A 14,318-nucleotide genomic window follows, 5' to 3' on the forward strand; every position below is an offset into this window, starting at 1 on the left:
ATACCCATCACCACACACACAAAGCCACACACATAGAGCCACATACACACACACACAAACACAAACCATCAAACCATTAACAAAGCCACACACACACAAACCATCAGACCAGTTGGAGCCAACAACGGCCACCACACCCACCACCCAAGCCACCGATCAGAAACCCACGCCGCTGATTTGAAACCCAACCGATTTGAAACCCACCGAAGCAAACCCATTCAAAAAAAATCATCACTAGAGCCACCATCGGAGCTACCGATGATCAACCCAACCGATCCACCCACCGATCAACAGATCCACTGTTTCAAACCCACCATCAACCGATCCCAGCCCACCGATCCAAACCCAGCTCGCCGATCCACGATGAGAGATGAGAGAAAGGCCATGTGAAACACCGGACCCAACCTCACCGGACCCAAACACTGGCAATCTCTGACGACCAACAACCCACTTCAGCCACAACCTAACCATGACCCAAACACCGAACCCAGCCACGACCCACAACCCCTTTAAGCACCGGTCACAGAACCGCTGGATTGTGACCTACCAGAAAAAATAAGCCACTGTGATGAGAGTAGATAGAGAATGGTGTTTGGGTCTGAAGAGAGGAGAGAGCAAATGGAGAAACAGAGAAGGAAGAGAGAGAAGAGAACTGAAATAATGAGATAGAGGAGAGAGAAATTTCCGGGGAAAAAGTAAATAAAATATATATATATTTTTTAGAATACTGCTACAGTACAATTCTAAAGTTAGAATTGTACTGTAGCACTATTGCAAAAAAATTTGCAATAGTAGGGTTTACCATTCTCTAATGTAAAGCATTTTAAGGCATAAAATGCCAAATTGTCCTTAGATTTGGCATTAGCATTCTCCAATGCTAATGCTCTTATTTTCCCATTTGGGTCATCTTTGTTTGTAGAATTTGAAGATTGTAGTTATTGTGGCTGAACAAATTGCTCCGCAACATGGCGGTTTTCGGTACTAGTGCAAGTCATAACTTCAAAGTCCACAACTTGTGTTCCCTTTTGAGAGTGGTCTATGGATTTAGGGTTGTTCAGAACAGGAGATGTTCTCTTCTTCTTTTTATGGTTTCGTCCATAACACCTCGTTAGTCTTTGCACCATGGCAAAACATTCTCAAATCTCAAATCAAACCCAAAACCTCAACTTCGGTGTTAGTGGCGCAACCACTCGGCAGTAACACCTCTCTCTCTCTCTCTCTCTCTCTCTCTCTCTCGTGTTGGGTTAAGGATTTGACTTGATTTTTTTTTCTTGATTTTATTTAGGCTACATATGACGTCATTCACGTTTTAGGCTTTTATATATTTTTTTAATTTTCAAATAATAAGAAATATTAAAAAAAAAGAAAAGATGACGCCATTTTATATTGGCCTAAAGGAGCCAAACAAGAAGGCTTTGATTGAATACATTTGAAATTTAGAGAATTCAATTGAGCGAAAGTAAAGTTAAAGACTTGAAATGAATTTTAGTGAAACTTAGAACGTGTTTTGCATTTTTAATTAAAAACAAGATCACTTAAAAAAAATGAATCGACTACAAGTTGACCTATTTTTGCTCCACGTCCTAAAATTTCCAGGTTAGTGCAAGTAATTTCCTTTAGGTTTGAATTGGGGGTTGCAAAATTGTTTCCAATTTTGCTAGATCTAAATACATGCGTGATATATATAAGTGACAAAAACAACATGATATTTTTTGAAAAATTAGAATACAATATGATGGGATATGATAATGACAATTTTTTTTCCATGTCAATTTTCCCAAAAGTTTAGATTTAAGTATATTATTAAGTTGTATTTGCAAAGATATGGAATGTGCCAAATTATATAAAAAATGACGAGAGTTTGTAAGTAGTTGATGAGAGATTTTTGGTTTTTCTTTCTGTTTAATGTTATTCTGATAGACTCAGGTTTTTAAACTCGCTACTGAAAAAGGATGCCATTCCTTTCAATATTTGATACTTTAGAGCATTAGCATTGGAGTGGATAAAACCCCAAATATATTATTTTACACTCTCAATTACCAAAATTGAAGCTCTATTCGGATGGGTATTGCTAAAAAAAATTTAGCATATAACTACAGTTACTTCTTAAATTTAAAAGTTACTGTAACTGTGTTTATAAAAATAGAATTACTTATTTATTGAGTCTATCTCTTCATTTAATGTGTTTTTATTCTCCCTCTTCTCTCTCACTCTCTCCCTGACTTAGTCTCCCTCGTGGCCTTCTCACTTCTCTCTCTCTCTCTCTCTCTCTCTCTCTCTCTCTCTCTCTCTCTCTCTCTCTCTCCTTGCATGGAGATCAATGTGCAGTGGTGGAAATCAAAATGTAATGGTGGAGATTGGCGCAGTGCAATGGTGGTGTTTGTGCTACTATGGGACGGGTTGTTGTTTGTGGATTCTAGGTTTTTTTTTTTGGTTGTGGATGTTGAGTTTGTGTCCTTGGTGGTGATGGTAGTGGATTATGGGTTTGAGGTGGTGATGGGATGTGTTGATCTATATGTATTTATTTTTTTAAAATTTTTTGAGAGAGAGTTTGAGTTGGAGGCAAAGAAGAAGAGAGCAAAAAAAAAAAAAAAAAAAAAAAAGGGTAAACTACATATTTGGTCCCTATCCTTTATAGCATATTTCAATTTGGTCTCTAACCTTTCAATTGTGTCAATTTGGTTCTTAACCTTTTAGTGTTGTGTCAATTTAGTCCTTATTATTATATTTTGGATGAAAATTGATGATATGTCAAATGGTCAAAATAAAATTATAGTGTATTGTCACATCAATGAAAGCTAATTTTTTATTTTGACCATTAGAAGCGTTATCAATTTTCATCCAAAAAATAATAGTAAGGACTAAATTGACACGGTACTGAAAGGTTAGGGACCAAATTGACACAATTGAAAAGTTAGGGATCAAATTGAAATATGGTGTATAGAATAGGGACCAAATACGTAGTTTACAAAAAAAAAAAAAAAAGTGAGAATAAAGAGAGAGATATGGAAATGAGGGGAGGAGAAGAAGATAGAGAATAGAGAAAAAAGAGAAAAAAAAAAAATTTTAAGAGTGGAAGAGAGAGAATGGAGTAATTTTTTTTTTTTTAATTTTTATAAGTTTGTAGCTATAGTAAGTTGCCATCTTTAGCAGTTTACTACAGCTTAGATGCTAAATTTTTTAAGTTTAGCAACTTTGATGTATCCAAGCATGAGCATTAGGGTTGCAAAACCCCCCAATTGCTATTTTACAACCCAAAAGCATAAAAAACCCACTACATTTGGATGTGCATATCCAAAATTTTTTTGCAACCTTGCTACACTAGGTTCTTATAAATAAAAAACTACTGTAGCAAGTTGTAAAGAATTTTTTAATATAAAAATATTCTCTCTCCTCCCTATTACTTGAGTTCGATTTTATATTATTTTATTGTGTAGTTATATTATTTTAATAAGATGTATGTAAAAATAAAAACTGGAATGTAAAGTGTATTGTAAACTAAAAGTGAGTGTATTGTGAAAATATAGCAAATTTTTAGGAGGTAAAATACAAACTTTTATACCTTTACCAATACTAGTGCTCCCACTTTTGTTGTTTGTGTTGCTAAAAAATATAATTTTAGAATTTTAACAGCTTTGTTGTGAACTCACCAGCAGGCAAAAAATTTGGAGTAGGTTTTTTCTTTCCTTTTGTGGTTTATTTCGTTGAAATTGAAATTTTTTTTACTAAAAGTACTATAGATAAAGGTAAAAGTTAGCTAAAATAGTATAGTAGGATTTATGAATAATATCAAAAAGTACCACGAGGGCTCATAAATAGTAAAAAAAAAAGCTAAATAATAAAATAAACTAATTTTTTAATTTAGAGTCAAACACACAGTGTTATCATCAAATGGTCATATAGTCAGTGCCATCATACATCTGACTAAGAATGTTGAAGGTAATGGTAGTCTTTTCAAAATGGTTGATTGACTTCATTACAGATTACATCTGCTTTCTAACTTCCACTGTTCTAGAGAATTTGACGGGCTTCCTGAACAGGTTTTTTATTTGCTACGTAACATGTATAAAGCTACTATGAAAGCTACAAACTTAGAAATGGAGAGCAAATTAAATAAAAAAAAGTGCTAGCTCCGAGAGAATTACATCAGAAAACACTTGAAGGGGGCAGAGCCCATAACAAAACAATTTGCCAATCTATTAGATAAAAACGAAGAGGCTAACACATGAGCAGCCCTATTAGCTTCTCTAGGAATCCAATTGAACTGCATCTACTGCACCTGGGAGGCTTTTGACAACGAGTCAGAGCTAAGAACCTCAATTCTCCAAGGAGGCCGAGAGTTTGGGTCTGTGATAGCCTCAACGTAGACCATGGCATCACTTTCAATTGTAGCCTGATGAATGTTCCCTCAGTATCTAGAAACTCGAATTCGGGATCTATTCATTTGTTCTCTCTTTCAAAGTAAAAAATTAGCATAGCTTCTCTGCAAAATTCTGTGCAGCCATGGATTACAAGAAGAATCCATGGCCTATGATGCTTTCTTTTCTCTTCATCTGCCTATCTCTCAACAATCATCTTTCCCTTGGAGCTGACACCATCTCTGCAAACCAACCTCTCTCTGGTGACCAAACTATTAGCTCTAACGGTGGGAACTTTGAGCTCGGTTTCTTCACACCAGGTAAATCTTCTCGTTCTAACTACTATATAGGCATGTGGTACAAGAAAGATCTCTCTCAGAACCATAGTTTGGGTGGCAAACAGAGAGACGCCAGTCTCTGATAGAAGTTCTTCTGTATTGAGAATCTCAGATGGTAATTTAGTTCTGTTCAATGAGTCTCAAATTCCAATTTGGTCAACAAATTTGAGCTCTACGAGCTCTGGTCCTCTAGAAGCTGTGCTTAAAGATGATGGAAATTTTGTTCTGAGACATGGGTCTGATAATTCATCAAAACTTTTGTGGCAGAGTTTTGATAATCCAACCGATACATGGCTTCCTGGTGCTAAGATGGCATATAACAATAGAACCAAACAAAACATGCAACTTATTTCATGGAAGAATTCTGAGGATCCTGCACCAGGACTCTTCGCTCTTGAGCTACAGCAAAATACCAGTTCCTATATTATTCTATGGAATAAGTCTGTACCATACTGGAGCAGTGGACGTTGGAATGGAAAAATTTTCAGTTTGGTTCCTGAGATGGTAGCCAATTATATTTACAACTTCAGTTATGTTTCAAACGAAAATGAGAGCTATTTCACATATTCGGTTGCCCATACTTCTACTATATCTCGATTTGTGATGAATATATCGGGCCAGATTCAGCAGCTATCATGGTTGGAAAGTACCAAGCAGTGGAATTTGTTTTGGTCTCAACCAAGGACGACACAATGTGAGGTTTATGCTTTTTGTGGGCCTTTCGGTATATGCAACCCGCAATCCATGCCTTTTTGTAATTGCTTGAAGTATTTTCAGCCTACCTCAGACAAAAGTTGGAATTTGTCGGATTTTTCAGCTGGGTGTGCAAGAAAAACCAGTTTGCAGTGTGGGAATGATACACTTGCTAATGGAAAGAGAGACAAGTTTTGGGAAATGCCCAACATGAAATTGCCTGATCATCCACAAACTGTGGCAGTTGGAAGTTCATCAGAATGTGAATCAACCTGTTTGAATAACTGCTCTTGCACTGCTTACGCTTATGGCGACCGTTGTTCAATTTGGATTGGAGATCTCTTGAATCTGCAACAACTCACAAGCGCTGACACTAATAGAGGAACTCTATATCTCAAACTTGCAGCTTCCGAGTTACCCAGTTCTAAAAACAGTAAGGCAATTACTGCAGGCGTTGTCCTGGGTTCAGTTGCAGGGATAGCAATTTTCGCAGGCCTTGTTGCATTTGTAATCTTTAGGCGAAGGAGGGGAGCAATTGGAACAGCAAAAGCAGTTGAAGGATCATTAGTGGCATTTGGGTACAGAGACTTGCAGAATGCGACCAAGAATTTTTCAGAGAAATTGGGGGGAGGAGGTTTCGGTTCTGTTTTCAAAGGGACTTTACCTGATTCAACGGGCATTGCGGTCAAGAAACTTGAAAGCATCAGCCAAGGAGAGAAGCAATTCCGCACTGAGGTCAGCACTATTGGGACAATCCAACATGTAAATCTTGTTAGGCTTCGCGGCTTCTGCTCCGAAGGTACTAAGAAGTTGCTGGTCTATGATTACATGCCGAATGGGTCTTTAGATTCTCGACTTTTCCATGAAAAGAATTCTGGGGTTTTGGATTGGAAAACAAGATATCAGATTGCTCTGGGAACAGCTAGAGGGTTGCTTTATCTCCATCAGAAGTGCAGAGACTGCATCATACACTGTGACATAAAACCAGAAAACATTCTTCTAGATGCTGAATTGTGTCCGAAAGTGGCAGATTTTGGTCTAGCAAAGCTTGTTGGGCGTGACTTCAGCCGAGTCCTCACAACCATGAGAGGTACAAGAGGTTATCTAGCTCCAGAGTGGATTTCAGGGGTGGCCATTACTATCAGAAAAACAGGGAAAAAAAAGTTTTCTCAATCGTATTTTTCAATCAATGAAAGTGCACACTTTATATACAATCAGAGTAGCCTTATCACGACTAAAACTAACTAATCAACTCTACACGTGTGAATCCACATATATCACTCTCACGTGTCTTGACTAACCTTTACAACTGATAAATGCAAACTAAAACTACACACAGCTTTAACATCTTAAGCTACTTGTCGTTTAACTCTTGCTTCTCTCTTCTTTCTTCAATTCTGCAGCTTTGCCTTGTTGCTGACTCTGTCAAGTCTTTATGCCTCTCATGCTCATCATGTTTTACACTCTGATACTCCCCCTCAAGGGAAGCTGCAGAATGAATATTAATCATACCCATTTTACATATCAAACTAGAAAATTGATTGAAATTGAGTGCCTTGGTCAGTAAATCTGCTAGCTGACAGTGTGTTCTAACATGGATCAATTTTATAACCTTTTCAAGCACTTTGTCCCTCACTACATGACAATCAATCTCTATATGCTTAGTTCTTTCATGGAACACTGGATTTGATCCAATGTGCAATGCAGCCTGACTATCACAGAACAGTAAAGCCTCTCTATTGTGTTGAACTCCAATATCCTTTAGAAAATACAACATCCAAACTATCTCACATGTAGCCACAGCCATGGCCCTATATTCTGCCTCTGCTGAAGACCTTGAGACAGTACACTGCTTCTTTGATTTCCATGAAACCAATGAATCACCAATGAATATACTATAGCCAGTCACTGATCTTCTTGTATCAGCACATGCAGCCCAATCAGAATCTGAAAATCCCTTCACATGTAGTTCTGATTTGGAAGAAAATAGAATGCCTTTCCCTGGTTCACTCTTTAGATATTGTAGTACTCTGTACACTGCATCTAAGTGAGGTTTTCTAGGCTTAGCCATGTATTGGCTCAACCTATGAATTGCATAGGTGATGTCTGGCCTGGTAATTGTTAGATACAACAATCTACCAATCATCCTTCTATACAAACTAGGATCCTTAAGTTCCTCTCCCTCATACTTACTTAACTTGAGGTTTTGTTCCATTGGAGTCTTGGCTGGCTTACACCCTAGATATCCTGCATCATTCAACAGCTCAAGAACATATTTTCTTTGGCATAAGGCTATTCCTTGGTCTGACCTAGCCACTTCAAGTCCAAGGAAATATTTCAAGTCTCCCAAATCCTTCAGTTTGAACTTTTGATCCAATAACAACTTGAATTGTGCAATCTCATCCTTGTTGTCACTAGCTACTAACACATCATCTACATAAACCAATATGATTAAGAAAGACCGATCTGTTTGCCTAGTGAACAAAGAGTAATCAGCCTTAGATTGGATAAAACCCAAGTCTTGAATCAAAGTGGTAGAGAACTTAGCAAACCATTGCCTAGAGGCTTGCTTAAGTCCATAGAGAGACTTATTCAACCTACAAACCTGCTCCCCCTGGCTATGAAACCCCGGTGGAAGAGCCATATAAACCTCCTCAGTCAAATCCCCATGAAGAAAAGCGTTGTTGACATCAAGTTGAGCAAGAAACCAACCCTTGACTGCAGCCACTGCCAAGAGACATTTAACAGAAACCATCTTGGCTACTGGGGAAAAGGTTTCAGTGTAATCAACACCTTCCTTCTGAGTGAACCCCTTAGCAACAAGCCGTGCCTTATACCTTTCCACAGAGCCATCAAATTTGTATTTAACCCTATAGACCCACTTACAGCCTATAGGCTTCTTACCAGCAGGTAGAGTAGTCAAGGTCCAGGTGTGGTTAGCTTCTAGAGCTGCTATTTCAGCAGCCATTGCTTCCTGCCATTTAGGGTCAGTAACTGCTTGATAATAGTGAGCAGGTTCAACAATGGAGGATATAGAACAACAAAAAGTTTTATAGGAAGGAGATAAGGATTGATATGAAAGGTGAGAAGACAAGGGGTGAGAAGTACCTGATTGGAGAACAGAAGCAGTGGGAGATGAGGTAACCATGTTACAATGATAATCTTGAAGATATGAAGGCCTTTTGTGAGCTCTAGTGGACTGTCTAAGGGGAATAGGATCAGTAAGAATCTCAGGAGGTTCAGCAGGAACATCATGCAGAAAATCATCATCAAGCTCATGATGGACTTGAAGAATGGTATCATCCAGATTAGAGGAAATAGAAGTAGGAATAGGAGAATGAGATAAAGAAGGGGAAACAAGATCATCAAAGGGAAGAGAAGAAGTACAGGGCAAAGGAACAGAAGATTCAACAGGTGGAATGGAACTAGAAATGGAAGATTTGTAAGGAAAAACAGATTCATGAAAGGTGACATCCCTTGATAGAAAAACAGAATGAGAAGCTAAATCAAAAACTTTATATCCTTTGACATTAAAAGGATAACCAAGGAAGACACACCTTCTAGACCTAGGATCAAACTTAGTTCTAGTTGCTGCAATAGTGGATGCAAAACATTCACAACCAAAGACCCTTAAATGGTCATAAGAAGGGGGTTTATGGAACAAAAGTTCAAAAGGAGTCTTATTATTCAATAAGGGAGAAGGTAACCTGTTTATCAAATAGGCAGCAGTTAAGACACACTCCCCCCAAAAATGAATAGGAACATTAGATTGGAATTGTAAAGCCCTAGCAATGGAGAGAAGATGTTGATGCTTTCTCTCTACAACAGAATTCTGTTGTGGAGTGTACACACATGTTTGTTGATGTATAATACCATTAGAACTAAAGAAATTAGGCATATTAAATTCTAAGGCATTGTCAGTCCTAATTTGTTTGATTTTGACATTAAATTGAGTAGTGATCATGGCATGAAAAGAAATAATGAGAGACTGAACAGTAGACTTGGTTTTCATCAAATAAATCCAAGTTGCTCTAGTGGCATCATCAACAATAGTCAAGAAGTATTTACAACCATCCAAGGTAGGTGTGGAGTAAGGACCCCAAACATCCATATGTAAAAGATCAAATGCTGAATTACTCATGTGATTATTAAAAGGAAATGGCAAACGTTTTTGTTTAGCCAAAGGACAGATATCACAGGTAGCATTACAAGAATTCTTCAAGAAAGGAAAAACATGGGACAAAATATGTAACCTAGAATCTGAGGGGTGACCTAATCTGAAGTGCCAAAGAGAAGAAAGGTTACAATGAGAAACAGTAGAAGCTGAAACAGAATTGAAAGCCGAGTCAAGCTTGTGGGTGGCAAGAAATTTAGCTAGAGCAGTTGGAGATGTCTGTTGAAGATTACCAGATTGTAACAAGTATAATCCATCAACTTGTTGACCCACTCCAATCGTTCTCCAAGAGGCAAGGTCCTGAACAAAACAAAGAGTAGAAAGAAAAACAAGGCAGCATGGTTGTGTCTTAGTAATGGTACTAACAGATAAAAGGTTAAATGTAAAAGAGGGCACACATAAAACATTATTAAGAATGAGGGAAGATGACAAAACAATGGTGCCAATGTGTGTGACTAAAGCAGTTTCCCCATTAGGCAATTCAACAATGGCATTAGTAATAGCAGTAATAGAGGACAATGCACTCACTGAACACACAATGTGGTCAGTAGCCCCAGTATCTATGACCCAAGTATCTGAATTAAAAGCCCTTCTGTTCACTACCTTGGCTGAGAAGATAGAATGAGACAAATTGATACCTGTCATAGCATTGGAAGATACTATAGTGGCTACATTGGACTGAGGTGTTTGTCTTCCTTGCACTGCAGAAACAAGTGGAGAAGAGGGAGCAATCAAGGCAAGGAGCTGTTGACATTGCTCAGGAGTAAAGATGAAGTTGCCAGTGCTTGTGTTTGAGACCAATTCTTGTGCTTGAGGGATTGAAACTTGATGAGCCATTGCTGTCTTATTCTTGAACTTAAAACCAGGGGGGAAACCATGCAACCTATAGCATTTATCTGCTGTGTGACCAGCCTTCCCACAATGAGTACAAATTGGTTTCTCTTTACCCTTAGTACCAGGACCATTACCAACAAAATTGTTACCGAGATTGGGAATTTTAGCAACTAAAGCAGTAGAATCAACCTTAACAGTAGATGGATTAGTGACTGCTCTTTGTGTTTCTTCTTGAATCAACAAAGAGTAAACCTTACTAAGAGAGGGAATTGGATCCATTAGCAAAACTTGGGTCCTAACTTGGGAAAATGTTTCATTCAATCCCATTAAGAATTTCATTACTGACTCTCTTGCTTGCAAATCATTAAGTCGTTTATTGATATTACATACACACTTTCCACAAGTGCAAGAAGGAAAAGGACTCAAATTCTGTAACTGATCCCAAAGTGCTTTTAACTGAGTAAAAAAATCTGTTATAGTCACCTCACCTTGATGAAGCTCAGAAATCTCCTTTTGAAGATTGAAGACCCTTGGACCATTTGTTTGAGCAAACCTATTCCTCAAATCAGTCCAAATTTCCAGAGCAGTGTCTTCATAGATGATGCTTGATTGAAGCTTGGGTGAGACTGAATTGGTTAGCCAAGTGCCAACCATGTTGTCACATCTGATCCAAGCTTGCACAGCTGAGGGAGAAGACACTAATGGCGAAGAGAGAGTAAGAGTACCATCAATGAAACCCAATTTATTCTTGGTAAGCAGAGCTTTCCTCACAGCTCGAGCCCATGCTGAGTAGTTTTCTCCTCCAGTCAAGGGCTGTGTGACAAGGACTGTGCTTGGATTCTCTGCATGGTGCAAGAACAGGGGATCATCCATTGGTGAGTCCTGTGAAGAAGAAATAGGTACACTCTCTGATGTAGAAGCATTTGTAGCAGCAGCGGAAACCATTATTGACAAGACGAGAAGAAATTTTCTTAGCAAGAAGGAATTTTCTTAGCAAGAAGAAGGAAATTTTCTCGAGAAAATTGTGAGAAAGTGCAAACCCTGTGATGAGAAAATGCAAACCCTAGAGAAATTTGGGAAATTGCTCTGATACCATATCAGAAAAACAGGGAAAAAAAAGTTTTCTCAATCGTATTTTTCAATCAATGAAAGTGCACACTTTATATACAATTAGAGTAGCCTTATCACGACTAAAACTAACTAATCAACTCTACACGTGTGAATCCACATATATCACTCTCACGTGTCTTGACTAACCTCTACAACTGATAAATGCAAACTAAAACTACACACAGCTTTAACATCTTAAGCTACTTGTCGTTTAACTCTTGCTTCTCTCTTCTTTCTTCAATTCTGCAGCTTTGCCTTGTTGCTGACTCTGTCAAGTCTTTATGCCTCTCATGCTCATCATGTTTTACACTCTGATAATTACAGCCAAAGCTGATGTTTACAGCTATGGAATGATGCTTTTTGAATTTGTCTCCGGGAGGAGAAACTCTCAGCAATCTGCAGATGGAAAAAGTAGATTCTTTCCTATTTTGGCTGCAAGCCTTATAACACAAGGTGCCGATGTCCTTAGCCTTCTAGACCCCTGGCTGGAGGGAAATGCTGATGTAGAAGAGGTCACAAGAATATGTAAACTTGCTTGTTGGTGCATCCAAGATGATGAAACTCATAGGCCACCAATGGGTCAGGTAGTTCAAATCCTTGAGGGAGTTTTAGAGGTGAACCATGCCCCAGTTCCCAGATCACTCCAGGTGTTTGTTGACAACCAGGAGCACATAATTTTCTTCACTGAATCATCCTCCAGCCAAAGTTCAAAGGCACGGAGCAACAGCTCAAATTCTTCCTCTCAATCCGGAAGTAGTGTGTCATCAACAAATTCAAAGTCTTGAAGAGAAATCAATTGAGGACGTCTTGTGCTCTTTTATGTTTAGTTATGGATAAATGTTCTGCATTTTTATTCTTTGTTATTTACTTTCTAGCCTAAAGTAGCTGTTTGTATATTCAATTGAAGCATTTCTTCAAATTCTCAAATAATGTATTTGCTATGAGCCTATCACTTCCAGTATAATTATTAACTTTGTTCAAGTTATCATCACTATTACTTTGTTAATAGTTATGGTTCATGGCACTGGTATCCAACTAAGACTCAATAACTACGCACCGAAGGATAAATTTGGGATCCATATTATTAGGGTGAAATTTTGTATATGTTGGCATATCAGAGTTAAATGCACTTTTTATGTATTTGAGTCCTAATTTAGATTGTTTAGTAAGTATTCAAGTGGTATCAATTGAAGACATCAGAATAAGCTCAAATACTACTCAATTCAGTGCTGCAATTAATGTCTTGACAGATAGCTCGACAACAGCCGATTCTTTGAACTTCTTGAAAACAAAATTTAGCATTCCAGGACGACTTAAATAGTATTTCCATTTTTGGTTGATTCATCAATAAAAATAGTTTTCAAAGGCCAAAAATATTCATGTAAATCTTCCCTACAAATGGCTTACCACAGAAATTAAAGCAGACCACCATGCTGCATTATGAAAAGTCTCAACATCATTCTTATGTTAAAAGGGACCTTTCCAAATCTAGGTTAGGTTCCAAAACAAAACCAAATAACAAAGATATAATAGTCCTGGCAAAGATTACACACACAGCTTTCAAGAACATGGAATTTGTGCACCATTCCCTCTAATTTGCTACCCTTTAAAGTGCTGATTACTATTTAATATATTGCATCATGTTACTTTCTAAGCCTCTGTTCTTGCATGGAGTCAAACTCTTGACCATATTCAATTTATTGAACCATCACACCCACATAACAACAAATATACAGATGAGAAGCCAAATCTCTAGATCTTGCTGTTAACTGTAAGACACAGTCAAGATTCTAACAGCTCATTAAAGTTTTATCATCAATCTTGTCCAAGGGCTTTTGCTCTATAAATTATAACCAACCTCTTAACACTTTTCATCATTACCAAGGAAATGGAAAAATTAGCATTGGCAGTCTTTAACTGCTCATACCAAATTTCCAACCCTTTTTATCATTTTTAAGTCCTTGATACCAAGAAAGTAATCTTGGTTTAAAGATTCCAACATGCATGACAAGTGTCAATTCTTTACCAGTATTTTTGTAGCTTTGCAATCCCAACGTAGGGGAGACAAGTCAGAATAATTTCTTATCAAGAGAATCAGTTAATACACGTCTATGGACCAAATGTCGTAGTGAATGGTAAGTCAGAAAAGATGCGCAGATGTTTCCTTTTGGAATTCGATATATTGGATACCAGGCCACTGAAAACCAGAACCATTAATCCAAGATTTGCAAATATGTAAGATCAGTACTCAAAACGAAAAAAAAAAATGTATCTACAACGACTACAATGTTCTTGGTTCTCGCCAAGTTGCAGGATGTAATTCATTCAGATTCATAACTTCTAGCTTGGATGATTAGAAGTTCCAAAATCATTGAGCTCTATAATTCTGCAATAATTAAGAAATTAACCAAAATTAACCCTAGGCTGGAGTATTAACCACAGGAGCATAAAACATCCTCAACTTATACATATCCAGTCAGCATACTTGTCATACTTTTCATGCTCAGTATCACTTTCATTACATGGGGAAAACTTTGATGAACTGAAAGGTTCCTCAATTGACTCAAAGTTCACGGCTAGTTCTATGTCAGATAGTGGACACAACTTAATCCAAAAGACTTAAGTTTATGAGTTTATACCAAACTATGTTATGTTAATTGAAAGCTCAATAGTGCAAAACATTATAGCTTGTTTAGACCCCTAATTTTAAACTTACGACTAAATTGCTTTTCCTCAACTTTACTAAATGCAGAATAAGAGTAAATGAAACCCAATAAATCGGAACTACTCTCTAGTGCATGAGCATATATA

The 14,318-nt window shown here is 37.6% G+C and overlaps 1 pseudogene across 1 annotated transcript; it reads left to right on the forward strand.

The window, feature by feature from the left end:
* Window positions 1-4,061: 4,061 nt before the first annotated feature.
* LOC115955052 lies at window positions 4,062-12,458 on the forward strand (annotated as a pseudogene). The gene is made up of 2 exons (XR_004084016.1): window positions 4,062-6,528; window positions 11,830-12,458. The product of XR_004084016.1 is annotated as a G-type lectin S-receptor-like serine/threonine-protein kinase At2g19130 (transcript).
* Window positions 12,459-14,318: the final 1,860 nt, after the last annotated feature.

Source organism: Quercus lobata, chromosome 8, assembly GCF_001633185.2.
Source record: "Quercus lobata isolate SW786 chromosome 8, ValleyOak3.0 Primary Assembly, whole genome shotgun sequence".
Taxonomy (NCBI): Eukaryota; Viridiplantae; Streptophyta; class Magnoliopsida; order Fagales; family Fagaceae; genus Quercus; species Quercus lobata.